Source organism: Anabrus simplex, chromosome 1 (assembly GCF_040414725.1).
Source record: "Anabrus simplex isolate iqAnaSimp1 chromosome 1, ASM4041472v1, whole genome shotgun sequence".
NCBI classification, from domain to species: Eukaryota; Metazoa; Arthropoda; class Insecta; order Orthoptera; family Tettigoniidae; genus Anabrus; species Anabrus simplex.
Genome location: NC_090265.1, coordinates 588,503,761 through 588,523,274, shown reverse-complemented (window position 1 = coordinate 588,523,274; position 19,514 = coordinate 588,503,761).

The following is a 19,514-nucleotide window of genomic DNA, read 5'->3' as shown; positions in this document are numbered from 1 at the left end:
GGCAATGATCCTCTATACAACACTAATCAGAGATAAAAAATGGAAGGGATCCGACCTATAAAAATGAAGATTTCGGCCAAAGAAAATCAAGGGCCACGAAGGGCATAAAAATGATTTTCCTAGGCCTCGAGTGCTCTAATACCGTCAGAGTCGGAAATGAACAAGAGTTGACCAAGAGAGGTCGGATAGGATAGACGAAAGTGAAGAGCCCGACACAAGTAAGTGGAAGCAATGCCAGGATTCAGGTGAGGACCCCGTGGTCGCCAACCCACGCTCCCAATTTCAAAGCCCCTGAGTCTCTTTTAGTCGCCTCTTACGACAGTCAGGGGACACCGTGGGTGCTATTCTACCACCCCCACCCACAAGGGGAAGAAAGAGTGAGAGAAAACACACTTAAGGGATAAATATGGATAGATAGATTTAGGGAAAATGAACTTTCGGGAAGAAGAAAGAAAGTATGTTTGGTAAGGAATAAAGAAAAATAAAGATGAATGGAAAGTGCATTTAAGGAAGGGAGATTGCACGTCGGTAGCCTGTAAGAGTGAGCGAATATTTGGTGACCGAAAATTCCTTCGGGAATTGCAAATATGGGGGTTTTAGAAAAATCCGAATTAAATCCTCTCTACTGTCAAATTGACTTAACTTACACATTCAGAACACAGCAATTTTCCATTATATCAGGTTTTGTAGTTATCATCAATCAACTAAAAGGGCAGTCCTTCAACGATGTGAGATTTCTCCGCAGAGAGCTGAATGTTTTTTGTGTTTTTAACAACTCGCTTTTCGACGCACCGAAACACAAGTCGTATAGCAACGATGGAATAGGAAGGGGTTAGCAGTTGGAATGAAGCAGCCGTGGCCTTAATTAAGGTACAGCCAGCATTTGCCTGGTGTGAAAATGGGAAACCACGGAAAAACATCTTCAGGTCTGCCGACAGTGGGATTCAAACCGCAACCCTAACCGTACGGTCGCTTGCTCGTTAGTCTAGGTAGTGACAAGACCAGTGCTTAATTTCTAAACTGTTAGGAGCCGGAACGCATGGCAACACATTTTGCCCCCTTTTCGATCATGCATTGCCACCTCCCCCCCTCCCGCCCATAAAAGTTACAAATTTCGATATTTGAAAACTTACGATAAAAACATACTGTGTTGCAGTAACTTTTTATTGAACAATTCCCTTAAAAAACTGCAGGAAAAGAGTTCTTGGACAAGACCATTGGTCTTGATTGTTTAGGTCCGGTTAGCGACAAGATCATTGGCCTGGGGGCAAGCAGGGAATGTCTGCAGTCGTTAGTTTCTAGTAGGCCTAGTTAAGCCTCTAGTATCCCCTGGAACGGTATTGTCTCCTGCCTGCATTGCGATGACTCAAGGTCACCTCAGAGAATCGGCCTTAGATGACCCCACCCCGTTGAGAGAGTTGCGGAATTCGTGCGTGGGATTAACTGATCTTTTTCCCCAACCTTAGCCAGTGTTTTACTACTTACAATTGCCGAGTTCAAGTTCGCCCTATTTTGTCTTATGTAACTGTATAAATGTAGAGGCTATTTTCTTTCACCTCGTCGAAACACCGTAAGGAATTGCATACAGCCCTACAGGTCGAAACACGAGACATTAGCGCTGCAATCGCTACAATAAATGTTGTTATGTGAGAGAGGATGGACAGCAATCGGGAAAACACTATGCGTGGATGAGTAAGAGGAAGCCAGTAAGAACGCTATGCAGTATTCAGGATAGCTCAAATGTCAGACTCGATTTCTTGCCGTACAACCTATAGATAACATGCGAATCAAAATGAAATCTGTCCTATTTTGCTAGATGGATCGTGGGAACTAAGCCACGTAATCCATGAAATGCCGCAATGTTACAGAGGTATAGCCGATAGCAATCTTCAGACAAATTGTTCTCCCTTGTGTCACGTTATGTAACTGACCCACTGAGACTATGTTATGCTGCATATATTGGATCAATACTCTGTAAGACATAAGTCTGAACTCAATTACGATAACTGTTCTCTGTCTGCGACACAGACACATCCTCGGTCCAAATATTTCGTTAGAAATACTTCCCATTTGCATCGACTATTTAGATCACGAATCAGAGACCAATCCGGTATAAGAATATCAGAAATTTCAACCAGTCACAGTTGTTTAGCACTACAATGTTATCATTTTATCGCACCTACGTGTTTACCTACCGTGTTTATATGTAAATTCATCACTGAAGCATATTTATAGCTTCTTAGACCTAAACATCACATAATTGTCTTCAGTAATATATTTGACCACAGAGCGTACAATCAACAGCACGTAAATTCTGATGAAGCTTATAGCCGACATATTCACAGACTGAGTTTAAAGTAGTATACGCTACTTCCAGGGAAGATTTCTCTGAATAGATTAGAGCCAGGTCATGACATAACAAATCAAATATAGTATATATGCATTTAATTTGGTTTATATTTATTCACTTTTATTATTAGCAGCCTCCGCTGCTAGAGCGGCAGCGTGCTTGCCTCCCACCGCTGGGTTCCGTGGTTCAAATCTCGGTCACTCCGTGTGAGATTTGTGTTGGACAAAGCGGAGACGGGACAGGTTTTTCTCCGGGTACTTCGGTTTTTCCTGTCATCTTTCATTCCGGCAACACTCTCCAGTATCATTTAATCTGTCAGTCATTAATCATTGCCCCAGAGGAGTTGCCACAGGCTTCGGCATCTGGCACAATTCCTATCCTCGCCGCTAGATCGGGCTTCATTTATTCCATTCCTGACCCGGTCGAATGACTAGAAACGGCTGAGGATTTGAATTCATATTATTATTATTATTATTATTATTATTATTATTATTATTATTATTATTATTATTATTATTATTATTATTATTACCGTCCGACTCGCTGGCTGAATGGTCAGCGTACTGGCCTTCGGTTCAGAGGGTCCCGGGTTCGATTCCCGGCCGGGTCGGGGATTTTAACCTTCATTGGTTAATTCCAATGGCCCGGGGGCTGGGTGTTTGTGCTGTCCCCAACATCCCTGCAACTCACACACCACACATAACACTATCCTCCACCACAACAACAAGCAGTTACCTACAGATGGAAGATGCCACCCAGCCTCATCGGAGGGTCTGCCTTACAAGGGCTGCACTTGGCTAGAAATAGCCACATGAAATGATGCTGATTATTATTATTACCTAATTAATTTTAGTTAGCGTCTCCGAAAACCGTAAAAGACGTTAGTGGGACGTAAAAACCAATACCATTACATTATAACTCTTAGTTATAGTGTAAATGGTCAAAATAAATACAACTCAAGCTCCAGATTAACTTAAGACAATTTCTGAAGTTCCTATTACATAACAACAGAAAATTAATTAACGTCAGCCAGCCAAATTGTTCAAGAAAAGTTCTCACTCCCAGTTTGGTGTGTGATAACCATATCTGGGATTTAAATGCAAATGCCCATTTTGTTCTTAAGAAATAAAATGAATTTTTTTTAAAAATGTTGGCATTTCATGATAAATCCCATATATTTATAGAGTTTTATAGTGCCCTAAAATGCCTATTTGGACCTTTAGAGCTTATTTTACTATTTAATGCCTAAAATGCCTATAATGAAAGCAAAATTTTCAATTCAACTAATGAAAATCATAAGTTTAAAATGACTGAAGTGTTTTTAAACTGCAGTGATCAATAGGTAGGGGATAAAATATTGGCAAGTGGGCTGGAGTACTGCAGAAGAATCAAGGGTATTCAGTGCTGAAAAGGGTAGCCTACATCCATTTCCTACCCCATCGTCGCCATAAGACCTATCTGTGTCGACGCAACAAATCAAATTTTAATAAAAAAAGACTATCGTATCCTTTCATATCATATTATTATTATTATTATTATTATTATTATTATTATTATTATTATTATTACGGATGGGGAAAAGTAGACTTACCTAGTGAAATGGAACTGAAAAACGTAGGTAAATTTTCCTATGCCCCTCTAACATCTGTGAGTGTGGAGCTCTCTTTGCTTTCAGAATTAATTATTTTAACAGGCAAAAGACCTGACTGTGGAAAATTTGGAGAAGATTATTGTTAAGTACTGTAAAGCCAACTACGAATGAATGTGCTGTAGGAATATTCCTCACAAATAAACGAACACATGCTCCGTTCACTTTTACACCATTATGGGATGTCTACAGTGCTGTAATTGTGTTCAGTGGTTTTAGTATTAAGGTTTTAGTTTAGTACTGATTATGATTTTTCATTAATCCATAACTGTTTTTGATAAATGTCTTGTTAATTCTGTCTTAATTTTGCTCTTATTTTAACCTTCATTGGTTAATTCCAATGGCCCGGGGGCCAGAAACCAGATCGAGATGAAGGCGAAAGAGTTTCTTATAGTAAAATAAAGATGTTACAATTTAAGTGTATAGTGTAATATTTTAAAGTCTATTTTCTATATCATATTTTAAAGCATATTTTAAGTGTCTATTTTCTCCTTTAAAAGCCTACTTACTTGTTTTAAAAGCCTATTTTAGGTACCTAAAACAACATTCTTTAGAACCTAAAATCCCAGGTCTAGTGACAACTCATTAATCCGGCGGCCGCTAGGGTATCCATTGTTGGGATTGTTGGTGGACCATCAAGGATCTCCTATCTCCTTGATTTCATCTTTCCTATTCGACCTTCCTCGGTCAACTATTGCTTTCTTCCGAGCCCTGCGTCATTATATTTGCGAGGCCTTGGTAGTCTTTCATTTTCATGCCCTTCGTGGCTCTTCATTTGCCGATATCGTAAGTCTTTCTACTTTCCGAATAGTGATAAGAGGGGGTGACTGTCCAGTTGTAGCTCAGGCCTACTTCTTCTTAAAACAATAATCGCCGGGCTGAGTGGCTCAGACGGTTAAGACGCTGGCCTTCTGACCCCAACTTGGTAGGTTCGATCCTGGCTCAGTCCGGTGGTATTTGAAGGTGCTCAAACACGTCAGCCTCGTGTCGGTAGATTTACTGGCACGCAAAAGAACTCCCGTGGGACTAAATTCCGGCACCTCGGCGTCTCCGAAAACCGTTAAAGAGTAGTTAGTGGGACGTAAAGCAAATAACATAAAAACGATAATCCCCATCATCACAGGATTGAAAGGCAGATAGATTTCGTAAATGGAGCATCATGTCCCTATACTTAGCATTTCACGATAAACGTATGATCACAATGTTATAATCACGTAAAACTGTAAGCTTTCATACATATGAATCCCAATATTATACAATTTAGTTTAAACTGTCCTGTAAACCTTTAGACTAGCATATAATTACATTCGGGCGATAGTGGGTTCGAATCCCACTGACGGTAGCCCTGAAGACCGTTTTCCGTAGTTTCCCACTTTTGCACCAGGTTGTATCTTAATTAAGGCCACGGTCGTTTCCTTCCCACTCTTAGCCCTTTCCTATCCCATCGTCACCATAAGACCTATCTGTGTCGGTGCAACGTAAAGCAAATTGTATTTTAAAAGGGACTATCGTATCCTTCCATATCACATTATTATTATTATTATTATTATTATTATTATTATTATTATTATTATTATTATTATTATTATTATTCATACTATAGATTTTGCACTATTTTATCGTCAGAATTTCTTAATACAAAATTGGAAAAAATAAGAGAACACCTGTGAAATATTTTAAATATATTCAGAGCTCTTCCTTTCTTCAACAGCAGTGTTCTTGTTCTGTCCATCAAGATGGTTAAGATTTCGTTGCTTACATAATAAAACGGTAACAGCGTAGCGAGCGTTGCAGAAATTCTTCAAGATTTTTATTGGAGCAGGAAGAAGAACGATGGTATGTGTGTTAAGAGAAAGTACTTAAGTAACCATCGCTGTGTAATAGTTCGCTAATTATTTCCGATGTAGAGCTGTTGGAATGTAGTCTTTATGGCTGCCCACTGTGATTTTAACCCAGATCGAGATGAAGGCGAAAGAGTTTCTTCTAGCGCATCTGCTTTGCAAGTAACGGCTTTATTTACGTCCAATAAACAACCTCCTCCTCCTCCGAGTACATAGTCACTGACTTCTTGCCAAGGTGGCTGAGTGAATCCTAGTCAGTTCATGTGGGATTTTAGAAATGAGTAGTCATCTTCCAGAAATTCGGATTTATCATACAGCTGGAGGTGCATTCTGTCTGTACATTGATAAACTAATTCTTTTGTTTTACTAATAAATATTTCCATGCCATATAAAGACCTTAGAGACCATCCATTATTAATGTATGAATGTATCGTTACGTGCTCAAACTACCGTCTGCCCTGTCGTAGTCCTGTTCGGTATTTTCTGGAAGGGATTAGTGAGTCAGACCGGAGACCTCCCAGCCGGCCTGGAGGGTACGGTCAGACTCTTCTTGTATTGTTCTCTTCGTCTGATTTACCCGTGCACCTTCTGGGACGGGAAACATGAAACTACCCTCTCTAGCCGCATCACGAAGATTCCAATACGCCATAACCCGAGATATACATACAGAGCCACAGCGAACAAGGAGTCAATAAAGGGAGTAGTTGGACTGGGACGCCAGTAGTCTGTCGTCGGTGACCTACCGGAGTTTGAGTTGTTGTTGTTGTTGTTGTTGTTGTTGTTGTTGTTGTCGTCTTGTCGGAACGTCAAGCGACTATTTGGACTGGGGCGGCAGTAGTGCTAGGTATCGTCAATGTCCCACCAGAGGCAGTGTCGGAGTATCGTTGTGTTGGAGTACGGAGTAATGTGTGTGTATTACTGAGGACTGTAGGCCGTCGGGGAGTCATTGTGTGGAACAGCAGGCATGAGTAGAATTGGAGCAGTGTTAATTGTCGTTATTTTGAGGAGTGTTATAGTGCTGGCTAGGACTGTTGAGTTGTTGCTGTTACGTAACCGCTGTTTAGTTGTCACTGTTAAGTAGTTCACTGTGTGAAACGGCCACAGGAATAGGAAATTGACTGTGTTGACTGTGTGGGTGGCGGACTTTCTCTGGAGTCAAGCAAAGGAACATTCGTGTTTTGTGGTGGTCATTGGCCTTGTGTTCGTTTCTGTTCGCCTGCAGCTGCTGTGCACGGTGGACCAAGTGAGTGGCCGTGCGGTTTGGATCATGTAGCTGTCATCTTGCATTCGGGAGATTGTGGGTTCGAACCCCACTGTCGGCAGCCCTGAAGATGGTTTTCTGTAGTTTCTCATTTTCACACCAGGCAAATGCAGGGGTTGTGTCATCATCAAGGCCAAGGTCGCTTCCTTCCTACTCCTAGCCCTTTCCTATCCCATAGTGCGATCTCGCCCGAGCCGCGCCATGTTGGATTCGTGACCTCTTTTGCCCTCCGGGAATACAAACTTCACCAAAATGAGGTTTCCGGTTTGGATGGCTCGGCTGGAATTTCGAAATGAATACTTGAAACACTTTCACTCGTGTACCGTACAATATTATTTCATATTATGTTGAAGTACTTTATTTTTATTTACATAATGTTTTGAACGGAGTATGTTCAGTTCAGGGCTTGCCATTCAAACAGTCGACACCAATTATGAAAAAACGGTATCGTTTAATAATCAGTAGATACATACCTATATAACTCACCCACGTGACACTCTAGCCATAGTGCTTTACATGCATTAAACAAGGTTGCCGATTATATACTTTCATGCTGGTAGAAGTTTAGTACGATAAGTAAATACTCTATCGCAAACCACTTTTCACATTATTTTCACACAGTATAAAGTAAGTGCCATTGACCTCAAGTTGGGGTGGAACCCGTTATCTTGGGAACAGGACCACTGACTGGGTAACTGTCTCACTGAAAACATGTTGACTTGTAAAACAAAAAAGGTAATCAGTTTGGGAGCAGTTTGTTTAGAACCAGCGCGCGGTACCACCAGTCTACGGATAAGCTGATAAGAGTGATAAGTTAATAATGTAAGTAGAAGACCACACAACAAACTATCTCCACTCAAGGTTAAAGAACGTGAAACCTGAGATGAAACATTGAATAAACAATATTCGTCATTAACTGGTACTGTCTCCGGCTCAGTGGCGTAGTTCATTAGGTGTACAGTTCATATGACCGAGCCAGCTGGCTGCGCGGTAAGTGTGTCATGAAGCTATAAATTTGCATTCAGAAAAAAATCCAAAGAAAAGCAGCTCGATTTGTTCTGGATGATTTCCGACAAAATAGTAGCGTTACAAAAATGTTCCAAAGTGTGGGCTGGGAAGAATTGGGAGAAAGAAGACGAGCTGCTCGACTAAGTGGTATGTTCCGAGCTGTCAGCGGAGGGATGGCGTGGAATGACATTAGTAGACGAATAAGTTTGCGTGGCGTCTTTAAAAGTAGGAAAGATCAAAATACGAAAATTCAGCTGGAATTCAACAGGACAAATTGGAGCAAATATTCATTTATAAGAAGGGGAGTTAGGGATTGGACTAACTTAGCAAGGGAGATGTTCAATAAATTTCCAATTTCTTTGAAATCATTTAAGAAAAGGCTAGGAAAACAACAGATAAGGAATCTGCCACCTGGGTGACTGTCCAAAATTCAGATCATGATTGATTGATTGATTGATTGATTGATTGATTGATTGATTGAATGAATGATTGATTGATTCGAAACGACTATCGGCAGCCCTGAAATTGCTTTCCACTATTTTTCCCGTCTTCACTTTAATTAAAGCCACGGTCGCTTCCTCCCCAGTCCTGGTCCTTTCCTATCCTAACGTCGTGGAAAATTTAAAGTTATAGTGCGACGTTAAGCTACAAGCAAATTAACAGTTTCATATGATATAGGTTTTGAGATCGAAACGGGCGCCATAGGTTGGCATTTAACAAACTCTTGTCCAGAAGAAAACTGACATGTTAAGGAACCTCTCTTCAGGACAAAATTCACGCACTACGGTGTCTCTGGAAAATTAATAATATTGAAGGGACGTTGGACGCATTATTATTAACTTTGCCTTGGAATTTTAACATAATAAAACCCCATGGCCCAACAGCCCCGAAAGGCCCTGGCCTACCAAGCGACCAATGCTCAGCCCGAAGGCCTGCAGATAATGAGGTGTCGTGTGGTCAGCACGACGAATCTTTTCGGCATTATTCTTGGCTTTCTAGACCGGCAGATTTTAACATACATCTTCGAAAACTATTTTGCTAACCTATTTTTCACAATAGTAGGTCTACGAAATTACACAGTTCAGGAGACCCGTCTGTCAATTCTTGGAACTACAGTGGGTGGGTTTCATACGTAATCTTTTCCCCATTACTCTCTCTCCAAGAAAATGCTGGGGTCTCTTGTATAGGTCCTAGATAATTACAGTTATACAGCCAAAGGCTCTGTCAAATAATTGGTAGTATAATAATAATAATAATAATAATAATAATAATAATAATAATAATAATAATAATAATAATAATAATAATAATAATAATAATAATATAATTTCGTGTGGTGTGGCTATTTACATCCAGGTGCAGCTCTTGTAAGGCAGATCCTCCAACGAGGGTAGGCTGATTCTGCCGAGTATGGGAACTGCGCGTTTTTGTAGTGGAAGAGAGTGATGTGTGCGGTGTATGAGTTGTAGGAATGTAGAGGAACAATTAACTGTCGATATTATATCAAAGGTCGAGAACGACGAAGACAGCATCGAAAGATGCGCCTTAGTTTTTTATAAATACCAAATAAAACTGTCCGCCTCTGCGGTGTAGTGGTTAGTGTGATTAGCTTCCCCCCTGGAGGCCAGGTTTCGATTCCCGGCTCTGACATGAAATTTGAAATGTAGTACGAGGGCTGAAACCGGGTCCACTCAGCTTCGGGAGGTAACTGAGTAGAGGGGGTTCATTTCCCTCCTCAGCCATCCTGGAAGTGGTTTTCAGTGGATTTCCGAGGTTTCCCCACTTCTCCTCCAGGCAAATGCCGGGATGGTACCTAACTTAAGGCCACGGCCGCTTCCTTCCCTCTTTGTTGTCTATCCCTTCCAAACTTCCCATCCCGCCACAAGGCCCCTGTTCAGCATAGCAGGTTAGGCCATCTGGGCGAAGTACTGGTCCTCCCTTCCAGTTTTATACCCCGACTCAGAGTCTGAAGCTCCAGGACACTGCCCTTGAGGCGGTAGAGGTGGGATCCCTCGCTAAGTCCGAGGGAAAAACCGACCCTGGAGGACAAACAGATGATGATGAAGGGGAAGAAGAAGAAGAAGAAGAAGACCAAATAAAAGTGCTAAAATATTCAAACATACGAAGTTTTGATGTATGAGTATTAATGTACTGTAACTATACTTTTCAATCGTTTGTTTGGGGTTGTGTAATCGTTAGTCCTGGAGAAGGTAATGCAATTACTTTCTGGATCGCTGCGGATGAAATATTGCCCCCGGTTTAATACAGATAAAGATTAATCCGAATCGGGGTTATTTTCTTCTGGTCGGCTATCGTGGGCTAGGAGTTTCCATGGTGGCTTCTCAATCGATTAACCCGGGATCGAGATCCGACTCCGATTAGGAGACTGCAAGACACTTAAGTGAGAAAATGAACCGGTGAAAATATCTCAATCTCAGCTACTACAGAAATAGCCTTCCATGCTTTCCTTCACCTTCATATCCAAGACATTACGACGTGGTTCTTAACAAACAGGGTACGGTTATTTCGTTCTAATATAAGTCCCAGTTACAAATACACATCAGTACAAACACAACTGTTGCACAAGTTATCAGATCTACTTCACACGTTCTTACAACAAACATGGCGGAACAACTACCACAACATTTTCAGCAACTCTACTGTGTGCGATTTTTCGTAAGACAATTGCTCACATGGGGCCATATTTCTTGTCTCGAAATGCTTGTCTACTCGTAAGCCCATGAGGGCTGAAAACCTCAATGTTTTGCTCCTTAAAACGACAATCACCACCATCACGACAATCCCATACGGACCGAGCAAGTGCCCGCGTGGTTTGGGTCATGTAGCTATCAGCTTTCATTCGAGAGGTAGTGGGTTCAAACCACACCATCGGCAGCCCTGAAGATGTATTTCCGTTGTTTCTCATTTTCACGCCAGGAAGGTGCTGGAGATGCAACTTAATTAAGGGTACGGTAGCATTTTTTTCCACTCAACATTTCCTATCCCATCGTCGCCATAAGACGTATCTGTGTCGGTGCGACGTTAAGCAAATTGTAATATATATATATATATCCCATAGGATCACATTTTCAAACACAACAGCGGATATGTCAAAAGACAACCTTCACAAACTGTGAAGAAAATGATAAGCATTGTCCCTAGCCGCTAAGAATAAACATCAACAAGTCAATTTTCTATTTAATTGCGAGAATGCAGCCGCACGTTCTGAATAAATTGCACTTCCGTAGTTCCGCAGCCTGCTCGCCACTATCGCATAACGTATGGTCTACCCCACAGGCGTTCCCTTGTTCCCACGGTGTTACTGTGGGACTGTATTGTGAAGTGAACGGCCCCTCCACAATCACCGGAAACTCATTTGTTTCCGCCACCACTAACAACATAACTGGCAGCGAAAGTAACTCCCCGTATGTTTTCTTGACCTCAGAACTTTTGTGCAAGGTTGCTCATGTTTTAAAAATTAGTGAACAGTGGGTCTGGACAGCTGACCAAAGGGAAACTACTGTAAATAAGGACCATGAAGACAGTAACAAATACATCTATATCACTGTACACTTAGAATTTCTGCCTCATGTCCGGCTCCTTGGCTAAATGGTTAACGTGCTGGCCTTTGGTCACAGGGATCCCGGGGTCGATTCCCGGCAGGGCCGGGAATTTTAACTACCATTGGTTAATTTCGCTGGCACGGGGGCTGGGTATATGTATCGTCTTCATCATTTCATCCTCATCACGACGCGCAGGTCGCCTAGGACGTCAAGTCAAAAGACCTGCAGCTGGCGAGCCGAACATGTCCTCGGACACTCCCGGCACTAAAAGCCATGTGATACGCCATTTCATTTCCTTTTCTGCCTCATCTTTGTTATCTCCGATAAGTATACACAAGGCTTCAGTTCAAAGTTGTTTGTTTGTTTTTACGACATCATGGGCAAACACAATTTCTCGAACTCGATAATTAGTTCAGGTATAGCCGAGTTGTGCACAACGCTATGTATTATTTGGCTAGTATACAGTGGCGTAGCAATATTAAAAGGTTCAATGCAGGAAATTTCAAATCTTTCCGTTAATATTAGCTAAAAACAAATACTGTACTGTACATATCAAACTTGTGCAGAATATATTTTCCTATATTTTTATGTTTCATATGTACGAATTACAATAATGGAGATAATTGCGATTATTTGTCACAAGCGTCCAATGACTAACTTCGTAAATGTCAGTTCAGTCTAACACCTGAAATAACAAAAGTTGTAGAAAATGCAATTTCCAATATTTTACGTCCCATACATGTTTAACGCATGAACGATGGAAAACGGAGATATTAAGGAACTCAGATTTTATTACTACGTTCATCAACAGTGATCAATGCCGATATGGAAATAAATAACCCGGCAGCGGCGGCTAGATCAGATGGTAATATAGTGATGAATTTTCCATATATGTGAATTAATGGGATGTGCGGTAGTTTAGCACTTCAAATATGGATGACGCAATTGTCAATGAGTTGCTGAACTTTCGAATGAAATGAACCTAGTATCATTGATATAAGACAAGACAACTGATTCAGTTTAGGTAACATTTATCCAGGAGTCACAAGTTATTAATTACAACTAATTACCTGCGCACCATATCATTGATACTACTGATGAGCGTATTTTACTGCATGCAAAGATATATTTTGGCAAGATATTACTGCTTTGTGTAAAAAAATGCACAACCAGTCATTATTATCCTCTAACGAAAGGAAAGGACTGGAGGTATTTTAAATAACGAATCAAAATTTACGGAAGAAATGGTGTGAGAATTATACAATAATAACACAATACTACTACTACTACTACTACTACTTCTAATAATAATAATAATAATAATAATAATAATAATAATAATAATAATAATAATTTCGTATGGCTATCGCTAGCCTTGTCCACCCCTTGCTAGGCAGACCCTCCGAGGAGAGTGGGCGTGATCTGCCGTGTACGGGGAACTGAGTGTTATTGGGGTGGAGGATAGTGAAGTTTATGGTGTATGAGTTACAGCGATGTCAGGAGCAGCGCAAACATCCAGTTACCGAGCCAAGGCAATTAACCATTTAATACTAAAATCCCAGACCCGGTAGGAAATCGAACGCGGCGCTGTCTGAACCGGAGGCCTCTATGGTAACCACTCCACCAAGGATACGGACAATTACACGGTTAAAATATCTCATACTTCTTCTTTTTCCAACGCTTTTCCCACATCTGTGGGATCGCGGATGCAAACTGTGCCTCACATATGGATTTGACCCTGTCTTACGGCCGGATGCCATTTCTGACGCCGGTAAGCAGGGATCTAACCACCACTGCGTGTTTCTGCGATGGTTGGTTGTGTAGTGAGTTGTCTGAAGAGGGAAGTGATGCGACAAAGACAAACATCCAGTTCCCGAGCCAGAAGAATTGATCACACATGATTAAAATCTCCGATCCGGCCGGGAATCGAACTCGGGACTCTCAGAACTGAAGGCCTCAACGCTGACCATTCAGCCAATGAGTAAGACTAAAATATGTCATACTATTAAAACTTTATAAGCATTAAGATAATTTATAATTGTCTATAGAATTGTATATTTTTATACAGTACTCTTAAGTCCTCCGTCTCCAGATTTCGTGAACGTCACATGGTAAGTTCAAGTTTATGCCCTTTATTTTTATAATTATATTTGGTGGTTGATCTACATCGATCAAGATAGTCCTGCGACAATATGATAGGTGCTCATAGCTCAGGAAAACAAGTAGGCTCGAAGGCTAATATAGTACCGTATCCTAAACCCCAGTTGATTCTTCAGGAAGCGCGGTGGTGATTATTGTTCTAAGGGGAAGTACAAAGTACAAACGAGATAGCCATCCTTTGTTAACTCTGTCAATAAAAGAAGATCTGCATAAAGAATGAGACTATCGATGAAAGAAAGGTAGGTTCAAGATCAAAAGTAGCGTGTCAGAACGGGAACTCCTATAGGACATGAAAACGACAAACTCCGTAAGCATCACAAATCTAGTCGAGTTAGAAGGAAAACTAGAGTTGACAGGGAGGTGTGATAAGAGAAATCAAAGTGAGGGGCCTAGCACAAGTAAGTGGCAACAATAACAGATTCATCTAAAAGCCCTGTAGTCACCAATTCACACACATACGATGGAAATCTATGGAGGGATTCTCCAAACGTAGTCCTAGTTAATTACAAATACTCGCTCTAGAAAAACAAGTAATCCAGTTTATTGAACAGAATCCATAAACGCACTGTAGTTTCAAGCTCTGAAATTAAAATCGGAGGTTGCATAGTCGTGCAGGTAAAAGCGTGCTCTGTTCACTACGAAGGACGTGAGTTCGATTCCCCGTCAGGTAGTCGAAGATTTACAAAAGATACTTCAACTTCAGGATTCGCTCAGTGTGCACTACTTTAATACCTAGGGTCCGGGTAATAATAATGGCGTGTGGCCTCCGGAGAGGCCTGGTGCAGGTCTTTTGACTTGACGCCCATAGGCGATCTGCGTGTCGTGATGAGGACGAAATGATGAAGACGACACGTACACCCAGTCCCCGTGCCAGGGGAATTAACCAATTATGGTTAAAATTCCCGACCCTGCCGGGAATCGAACCCGGGACCCCTGTGTCCAAAGGCCAGCACGCAAACAATTTAGCCGTGGAGCCGGATAAAACTATCTATCTCACTTAGCGCCGAGGTTACGGATAGTTGAAGCCTGTACTTTACAATCCTCCAAGGGCCTTCATGGTCTGTATGAGATGACTTTTGCTTTGAAACGATGTGATAGTACATATATCACACCCCTGAATTATATGTAGAAGTTAGAGATATTATTGTCAGTATTCGATTTATTATTATTATTATTATTATTTCATTTGTATATTTTGCCATTTATATTGGTAAGCTGGAAGATATCCACATATGTAGGTATGAGTAATTTGTTTTGCACCAGTGGGAAAACATTGCTGTAATAACTCTGGTAATTTGAATGAGTCATCTGGCTACCCCAGTGTCTGTTGTGATGTACTTGTGTCAGGAAATTCCATTTGTCATGTATATATCCCAGCCTGATGAGATGAGCTTGTTGTTGTACCAGGGAAAGTTTGGTGATTCATGAAAACTCCCCAGAGTTTGTTATTGTCTTGGGAGGAAGAAGTAGTTCAGGGCTTGGTCTTGATTTGAGATCACTCATGATTGGCTGGCAAGCACCAATCCAGACGTCTCATCTGAGAGGAGGGGGATGTTGATGTCTATAAAGGTTGATGATACGGCGGCAACCAGAGGATTGTATAGGAGATTGTATGAGAAACATTGTAAGGGTGATTGTAGAGGTGATTGTAAAGGAACGAGAAGGAAGATAACTACAACTACAACTGACGCACTGTACGGGAAGGAAGTGGTGCTGATACACGGTACGGGAGTGACACGGCAGCAATGGACTGGACTTCAAACGTTCGTGGAGCGTAGTCGTGTTATGTTTGTGGAGAGTGCTTGTGCATTAAGTATTGCAGCACTTGTGGCGGCCTAGCATTATATGTTGGTGAAAGCTATCTCAGACTTTCCATAAATTTATATGTTGAGGATCGACAGACGTGTGTATATATCTTTACAAGTGTTAAAATATGTGAACACAGTAGTACAAGGTACAGTATCTGTGTGAAGTGATAACTGCCGATTATGAGAATCGGTAAATCGAATTGATATAGAGACAGTGAAGGGTATTTATCTTCATACATGTACATTGTTCATCGGACTATTTACAAATGGTAACTTAGTTCTCACTTTTGTTTTCCCACGGTTTTCATTATTGTTGTTGTTGTAAATATGGAGTCTTCCAGCAATATTTTATGTGTGTATTATATGTATAATGTTGTATGTTGATGAGGTGCTCACGCACGGAATTTGTTCAGAATATAGTTAGCTATTTTAGAATCAGTGTTATTGATAAACCTAGGTGCAGTTCCTACCTAATTAGTCGTTTTCAGGAGGTTAGGTAAGGCCTGCAGCAGATGTACCAGTACGCAGCATTATGTACACGCCCTGGGATATAAAGTTTATCATGCTCTTATCCAAATTCGAGGGATCCATTCTGGTGAACTCTGGCGCCCATACTACGGACATTTCGGTTAATTATGCTTATTAATTTTATTAAGTTTTTGAGTAATTTTATTTATATATTTTTATTTATCAGGAGTCATCAACTAGTTACAATTGGCTTCCCAACGTGTGGCTGAATGATTGGTACATCTGTTAGGCTTATAAGCGTAGGTGCACTTGTCAGGTGTGGATGGAATTCTACAAACTATGTCAGTGAAGTGTTTTATATGTACGTGATATGTATGTTGGAGTATGAAGAAATGTTGTAGCGAGTCGAGTATTATAAAATTGAGAAGTAGAGAGGTTGTTAAAGTTGCTGGTACCATGAATCAGGATAAGAGAAGTCAAAAGAATTCCACCACATTGAGTTTATCTAATTTAAGTGAGAATAGCGAAATGGCTGATAGTAGGAAAGATCAATTGACAACGATAGGTGAGGAACCGAGTAACCCGTCTCAAACTCAGAATGTAGGGGATCAAGGGGCGACCTTAACTCTTAGTATGCTTCAATCACTATTTAATCAGTTCAGTAAAGAGTTGAAAGGTGAATTTAACAGTAAGAGTGATGTATTGTCCAGTAAGAGTGATGAATTATCCAGTAAAATTAATAATAATATTGTTGAGCTGTCCAGTAAAATCGATAATAATAATGTTGAACTGTCCAGTAAAATCGATAATAATAATGTTGAATTGTCTAGCAAGATTGATAGTCAGAGTAAAGAGTTGAAGAGTGAATTGAGTTTTTTAAGTAATGAAATATACAGTATTAATAGTGAATTAAATTCAGTTAGTACGGAATTGTCCAGTAAGATTGAGAATCAAAGTAAGGAGTTAAATTTAGTGAGTGTTGAATTGTCTAGTAAAATTGATAGTTTAAGCAGTGCTGTGAATGGTAGAATAGATGAATTAAACCAGAAGTTTGACCATCAAAGCAGGGAAATTCAGGAAGTCAATAATAAGGTTGAATCTCAACGCTTGGAATTGACTGAGAAAATTGAATGCCGATTTAATGTAGTTAGGAAAGAATTTGTTGAAAACAGCAAGGAATGTGACAAGAGAATAAAAATAGTGGAAGACAAAGTCGAAGAAATAGATAGAATTAAAACCAGCCAGAATGTTTTAGTGAAGCGAATAGATGAGAAGAATGAGAAATTGGAGAAAGACCTTAAGTCGGTAAAAGATGACCTCAAGTCAGTAGAAGGAAATGCCAGAATGGTAGTTGAAGAAGGAATTAAAGCATGTCATGTAAAGTTAAGGCAGGAGATCAGTCAAATCCAAGTAGGTAGCAGTATATGTAATAGGTACGTTTCTTGTACGAAGGACTCTGAATTACCCAAGTTTAATGGTCGGCAGTTTAATCCGATGGAATTCTTGAAAACGGTGGAGAAACGGTTTTCTAAGAATCTTGACGATGGTTTGATCGAGTGGAGTATGGTTGATGAGATGTTGGATATTGCATTTGTTGGAGAAGCGAGATCCTGGTTTCAAGTTTATAGACAGGGTATTTCGAGTTTGGAGGAATTTAGGGAGAAATTTAGTTCTAAATTTTGGAGTGAAGCTATTCAGGGAAGGGAAAGAGATCGCGTGCTATTTGGCAAGTATAAACCTCAGGAAGGTGTATCTATGACGGAGTATTTCTTAGCGCATGTTCTGATCAGCCAGAATATTGAAGGTCTAGCATCAGAGAGAGATACAGTCCGCCAGATGTTGAGGCATTTTCCTGAGAAGGTCGGATTAGCTGCATGTATGCAGAATATTGTTACGATCAAGGAATTAGAGCAGCTGTTAGAGAGGTTTGATGCTTTGGAAGGGCAGGGGAGGACTAGGCAAAGTGAAGGTAGGAATTACGGGGATAATGGGAGACAAGGTAATCAGGTAGCGGGAGATAGGAATAATCAGAATTTCAGTCATTCTAGGCAAGGGAATCAGGGTGGTAATTCCGGAAGGGGAAACAGACACTCTAACCAAGGAGGTAATCACCAGGAATATTATGGCAGAAGTCCTAATCAAGGGGAATCAGAAAGTAGGGGGCGTACGGATCAAAGACCGCCAGATCAAGTGCCGAGACATGATAACAGTGAACAAGCTACGTCAAGTAATTTAAACCGGAATCGGACTTCTTAGTTGGGTCAGATAGGCAGTCCGATACCGAAATTCCTATTCACGCGATGAAACAGGTAAGTTACGAGGTAGACGTGAAGGAGGAATTATTGTATGACCATGTGTTTTGTGTTCAGGGAGATTGTGAGAATAAGGGGCGTGATGAAAGTAAGAAAGATGTGTCGGATGTCTTACTTTGTGCTAGTGGTGATGGTAATAGCGGTGTTGCGATCGATAATCTTGTGGAAGTTTCTGAAATTGAAAGTGAAGTTTTTTGTGAAGTTGATGAAGGTTGTTTTGTGAGTGAAGAGTGTTCACGGAGTATACATCATGAGGATGTTTTTGTTGATTTAAGTGTACGTGAGGAGAGTAAAATTAGGACCATTATGTGTGAAAATGGTGACTTTAAGATTAATGAAACTTCTGATAAGAGAGTCGAAAGTAGCAGTGTTGTTGGCATGAAAGTGGTGCAAGTAGGAGCTGATATGGAAGGTGGTGAAGATGGATTAATTGTTGGGTCATTAAGTGGTAATGATAGCAACATTATAGTGAATTATGGTAAGAATTACAATAATAGAGTGAACGTAGTGAGATTCCCGCGCATTTCAGAAATAGGGATTTCTTGGTTCTGAATGTTCCGAATGAAAGTTTGTATAATTCTTGTGTGACTGGCTGGTATGAATGTTTGTGTGTGAGATAGAGTGTATTCTAGAAGTAGTTAGTTTTATTACGGTACGCATTCCTCGCTTATCGATGCCAATGTTAAGTTTATGTATAGTTTTTTTCAATTCAATCAGGGTCCGTATACTGTGGACAGTAGAATAGGCAAGTGTGCTTATAGGCTCCTAACCACTGACAACAAGGTTCTTGGGACATTTAATATCTATAGCCTTCGCAGATAAGAGATATGATCTGCACCTTGGATGTATATATTATCATTTATGAGTTATGTGTACAGTAGTAAGAAGGGATTGTATTCAATGGTATATGAAACAATCAGAGTTGTGTGTATATAGCCATATTATTATTATTATTATTATTATTATTATTATTATTATTATTATTGTTTGGACAAATTGTATTTCGTGTGTGCGAATACAATGCAGTAGACGCAATGTATATATCATTATTACTGTAAATTATGTGTTCAGTTATGCCATTATAAGGTTATGTAG